Below are 6,225 nucleotides of genomic sequence, written 5' to 3'. Positions count from 1 at the left end.
AGGCAGCTGATCGATGTTTCTCTCTCATCGATGTTTCTAGCTCTCTATCTCTCTCCCTTCCTCTCTGTAAAAAATCAATAAAATATATTTTTTTAAAAAGACCAATCAAATTAATTACATGTTATTATGGGCACCTTTCTTTGACTTCTACTGGTTCAGACGATATTTTGAAAGATGAACACACAAATACATATCCTACTTGCACATGCCTCTTATTATCATCATTTAAGTTTAGTAAAACGTCTTATTTATTAAATAAGACACTAAGACACTTGAAATGGATTGGCACAACTCTAACTCATCAAGCATAAATTAAAAACTGTTTAAGGAACAACTTAAGTGTATAGTCCAGTGGTCCACAAACTGCAGTTCACGAGCCACATGCTGCTCTTTGGCCCCTTGAGTGTGGCTCTTCCACAAAATACCAACTTCTGCGCATTGGCCACAAAGTTTCAATTGCACTGTACGTGCATGCCTGCACGTGGTATTTTGTGGAAGAGCCACACTCAAGGGGCCAAAGAGCCACATGTGGCTCGCGAGCCACAATTTGCCAACCACTGGTATAGGCAAATAATTAAAGTGTTCTAATTTTAAAAAATTTTGAAGTAGTTATATGTAAGCTACAGAGTTTTAAATATTTAAATTTATTTACTTCTGTGTGCCAATGGAATTTTTATAGATGAAAACTGAATTTGCTTTTATTTTTAACTAGAGGCCCAGTACACAAAAATTTGTGCACTCGGGGTGGGTCCCTCACCCCGGTTGGTGCCCTCTCGCAGTCTGGGACCCCTCGGGAGATGTCCACCTGCTGGCTTAGGCCTGTTCCCCAGGGGATTGGGCCTAAACTGGCAGTCAGACATCACTCTGGCAGCCTGGGAGCCCTTGGGGGATATCCACTTGCCAGCGGGGAGCAGGCCTAAGCTGCAGTGAGTCATCCTTAGTGCTGCTGAGGAGGCAGGAGAGGCTCCTGCCACCACTGCTCTGCTGGCAGCCGTCAGCCTGGCTTGTGGCTGAGCAGAGCTCCCCCTGTGGAAGTGCACTGACCATCATGGCACAGCTCCTGCATTGAGCGTCTGCCCCCTGGTGGTCAATGTGTGTCTAGTGACCAGTAATTTCCAGTCATTCTGCTGTTAGGATCAATTTGCATATTACCCTTTTATTATATAGGATAGAGGCCTGGTGCATGGGTGGGGGCTGTCTGGTTTGCCCTGAAGGTTGTCCAGGATCAGGGTGGGGGTCCCACGGGGGTGCCTGGCCATCCTGGGTGAGGGGCTGAGGGCCATTTTCAGGCTGTCCACACCCCCTTTAGGGAGGGGGGTCCTGCTGGGGTGCCTGGTCAGCCTGGGTAAGGGGCTGATTGCTGTTTGCAGACTGGCCAGGCCCTCCAGCGGGTACCCTTACCCCATGAGGGTGTGGCCAGCCTGGGTGAGTGCCTGATGGCTGTTTGCAGTCTGGCCACAGCCCCTTCAGGGTGGGGGTCCCCCCTGAGGTGCCTGGCCAGCCCGGGTGATGGCTGATGGCTGTTTGCAGTCTGGCCACAGCCCCTTCTGGGTAAGGGTCCCCACTGGGGTGCCTGGCCAGCCTGGGTGATGGCTGATGGCTGTTTGCAGGCTGGCCACAGCCCCCAGCTACCCAAGCTCCCAGTGGAGGCTGTCTGGAAGCAAGTATCTGGGATTTATTTAGCTTCTATAATTGAAACTTTGTTGCCTTTTGCAGAGGCCACAGCCTTCTAGAGCAGGCGGGAAGCTTGGCTTCCTCCATTGCCCGGGCAACCAAGTATCTTGCTTGCTCCAGCTCTGGGGCTGCCGGCAGCCATCTTTGTTGGGTTAATTTCCATATAGTCGCTCTGATTGGATGGTGGGCGTGGCTTGGCCATAGCGGAGGTGCGGTCAATTATCACCTTTGTCTTTTATTAGTGTAGATATTTATTTATTTATTTATTATTTTTAAATTTTAATGTTGATATTACTGTAGGTGTTCTCCCCTTGCCCACCTCCATCCCCCTCCTTCCTCCCCCTGTCCCTTGGCATTTACCAAACTATTGTCTATGTCCATGGGGCAGACATATTTGTTCTTTAGCTAATCCCTTCACCTTTATCCTATCACCACAACCCCCCTCCGCTCTGGCAACTGCCAGTCTCTTCCATGTATTCATGCTTCCAGTTCAATTTTGTTTGTCAGTTTATTTCGTTCACTAGATTCCATTAAAGGTAAGAACAATGTTTAGCTACAAAATAGTAATGAACTTAGTAAAATAATTATGTCTAATAGTATCTGATCAGGGAAAATAGTTTAGCCTGCATGTTTGACAAAACAAAAAACCTAGATCAGGAACACCAATCAATTCATTTGAGAGAGAGAGAAAGAGAGAGAGAGAGAGAGAGAGAGAGAGAGAGAGAGAGAGAGAACTTAAAACTGAAAGCATAAATATGAGAATATATTTATACTGATGGCCTGGTGTACAAAATTCATGCACAGGGGTTGTCCCTTAGCCCAGCCTGCACCCTCTCCAATCTGGGACCCATGTGGGATCTGTTCTAAACCAGCAGTTGGACATCCCTCTCGCAATCCGGGACTGCTGGCTCCTAACCGTTCACCTGCCTGCCTGCCTGCCTGATCACCCCTAACCATTCTGCCCGCTGGCCTGATTGTCTCCAACTGCCCCTCCTGCCAGCCACCTTACCTCAACTGCCCCCCTTTCAGGCCTCATCACCCCCAACTGCCCGCCCCAGCCTTCTCACCCCCAACTGCCCACCACTGCTGGCCTGCTTGCCCCCAACTGCCCCCCCCCCGCCAGCCTGATCACCCCCAACTGCCCTCCCTTCCTGGACTGATCGCCCCTAACTACCTCTGCCTCGGCCCCACAACCATGGCTTTGTCCAGAAGGACATATGAACTTACATTGGTGGTATAGTGGTGAGCATAGCTGCCTTCCAGAAGGACATATGGAAGGTCTACCAGAAGGTATCCCGGTCTAATTAGCATATTACCCTTTTATTAGTATAGATGGAGATATTTAATCACATAAAAGTTATGTAGTTGTAATGACAACACAAATGAATTTGTTACTGCTGCAAGAATATTTTATCTTTGGTCTGTAGCAGTGTCTTAGAATTATGTTGAGGTGAATTGACACCACTTTATCATAAAAAGGCCAATAAGCTTAAATTCTGGGGATGTGCCTGCAACCAAGGTACATGCCCTTGATCAGAATCGAACCTGGGACCTTTCAGTCTGCAGACCGACTTTCTATCCACTGAGCCAAACCGGCCAGGGCATGAATTTATTTTTCTATGTTTATTTTTTATTATAATTTATCTTTATTGCTCAAAGTATTACATATGTCCCTTTCCTCCTCCCTTGAACTCCTCCACCCTGCACCCCTAAGTCTACCACACTATTGTTTGTGTCCATGGGTTATGAATATCCTAGAGGCCCAGGGCACGATTGAAATCACGGGAGGAGGTGCCCTGCCTCCCACTGTGCGAGGAGGCACCCTGCAGGGGGCCAGGACCAGCACCTGACCCGCATAGCCCCGGCCGACACATAGTGTCTGCTGGGGTGGGGGCATGCTCCGAGCCGCACAGAGGCCACTGGAACACCCCGCCCCCCGCCACTGCATTGTGTCTGCTGGGGTGGGGGCAGGTGCTCCTGTGAGTTGTGTCTCGGCTCCCACCCACCCCAAGCCCAAGCCTCCCCTCGGCCTCTGGGGTGGGGGTGGAACATAGTCCCCTCCTGCCCATCTGCATGCGCAGCTCCTCCTGAGCGGTTGTGATGCAGCCTCTTCCTGAGTGGTTGTGAAGCTCAGCTAATTAGCATATTCCCTGTTTATATATACAGATTAATATATGCATGTAAGTTCATTGGTTAATATCTTTCTATCCCACTTCTCCCCCTTTCCCTCTAAGACTCATCAGTCTGTTACATGTTTCTAAGTCTCTGGATCTATTTTGTTCATCAGTTTATAAGTGAGTTCATGTGTGCTGGAAGCTAATTCCAGCAGGTCATAAATGCAAAAAGTGCATCAAAAGGTTGGTGAACCTTAAAGCTTCAACAGGGCTGAATCATATAACCTGCTGCTGAAATAGCTAAAAGCATTTCCCCAAACCTGAAAATCTATATGTTATCACCTGTTGCGGAACAGCTGAGGGCAGTTCCCCCAAACCTGACAATGCCTACTGTATACCAAACCTTACCCTTTGATATGTCTATCTGCTTTGCTTTAGGGCACTTTGTGTTAATTAAAGAGCCCTGGGTCTGGAGATTCAGGGAGAACTTGGTTGCTATAGCTAGGTCTCCTCTGGCTCCCCCATGTATTCCAAATTTATATTTTTAGTCTCCTTATTAATTTACACACAGCCCTTCTCCAGATTCCTAAACCCTTCTAGATGCTGAGAAAGACCCTGGCAATGTGACACTTGATTTTCTCTGACTGGCTTATTTTTCTTAGCATAATAATCTCCAGGTCCCCCAAGGCTGCCTCAAAGGTTAAGAGATCTTTCTTTTTTACAGGTGCATAGCATTCGATTGTGGAAATGTACCAGTTTTTTAATCCAATCATCTACTGATGGACATTTGGGCTTTTTCCAGATCTAGTTTTAATATATTAATTTGGAAATGTAGCAGGATACAAAATTAACACCCATAAATAGATGGAATTTTTATACACTAATAATGACTCTCAGAAAGTGAAACTGGAAAAAAAAAACAATCTAATTTACCACTGCAACAAAAAAATTAAGATATTTATGAATAAACTTAACCAAGGAGGTAAAAGACCTGTATTCAGAAAACTATAGGGCATTGCAACAAAGAGAGGGATATATAAACAACTGGAAGAATATACCATGTTTATGGATGGGTAGAATTAACATTATTAAAATGTCCATACTACTAAAGCAATCTATATATTCAATGCAATCCATATTAAAATACCAATGGCATATTTCACAGATCTTGAACAAACACTCCAAAAATTTGTTTGGAACAAAAAAAAAACCCCAAATAGCGGAATTAATCTTGAGAAAGAAGAACAAAGTTGGAGGGATCACAGTACTGAACATCAAGTTATACTACAAAGCCACTATAATTAAAACAGTATGGTACTGGCAAATGAACAGGCATACAGATTAATGGGGAAAAAAAAGAGAACCCAGAAATTGACCCAAACCATTATGCTCAATTAATCTTCCGTAAAACAGGCAAGAGCATACAATGGAGTCAAGACAGTCTCCTCAATAAATGGTGTTGAGATAATCGGACAGCTACATGCAAAAAAGCAAACAAACAAACTAACAAAAAAAAAAAAAACTTATGAAGAAACCATAGACAGCAAAATATCAGACATCTCATGTAGCAAAATTTTCACTGATACAATGCCTACTGGAAGAGAAACAAAGGAAAAAATAAATAAATGGGACTGCATCAAAATAAAAAGCTTCTGCACAACAAAAGAAAACAGCATCAAATGTAAAGGGAGCACACTGTATAGGAGAATATATTTGCCAATCATACATCTGATAAGGGGTTAATATCCAAATTATATAAAGTACACATACAACTCAACAAATGGAAGAAAGACAATCCAACTAAAAAATGAGCAGAGGACCTAAAGAGATACTTGTCCAAAGAAGACATACAAAAGGCCAAGAGACATATGAAAAATGCTAAACATCACTAATCATCAGAGAAATGCAAATTAAAATGACAATGAAGTGTCACCTCACACCTGCCAGAATGGCTACCATCAATAAATTAACAAACAACAAGTGCTGGTGAGGAAGTGGAGAAAAGGGAACCCTAGTACACTGCTGGTGGGAATGCAAACTATAGCAGCCACTATGGAAAATAGTATGGAGTTTCCTCAAAAAATAAAAAATGGAACTCCATTTGACCCATTGATCCTAATTCTAGGAATATAGCCTAAAAATCCAGAAACCCCAATCAGAAAGAATATATACACCCCTATCTTCATAGCAACATTATTTACAACTAGAGGTCCAGTGCATGAATTCACTGGGTGGGGTTCCTTGGGGTGGCCTGTGGGGATCGGGCCCCAGCTTGCAGCCCCAGCCTCACATCCCTGCAGCCCCGCCTGGCACCCTGCTGTGGCCTGGTGCATCCCCTCACCTGCTCCACCATCCTGCCTGCAGGGCGGTAGATCAGGGCAGAGTCCCCCTGCCCTATTCCCTCAGAGCCTGGGAGCCAGGCGGTGGCCCTGCCCCC

The sequence above is a fragment of the Myotis myotis genome, unplaced genomic scaffold, assembly GCF_014108235.1.
Source record: "Myotis myotis isolate mMyoMyo1 unplaced genomic scaffold, mMyoMyo1.p scaffold_m19_p_4, whole genome shotgun sequence".
Lineage (NCBI taxonomy): Eukaryota > Metazoa > Chordata > Mammalia > Chiroptera > Vespertilionidae > Myotis > Myotis myotis.
This window is presented reverse-complemented; position numbering follows the sequence as displayed.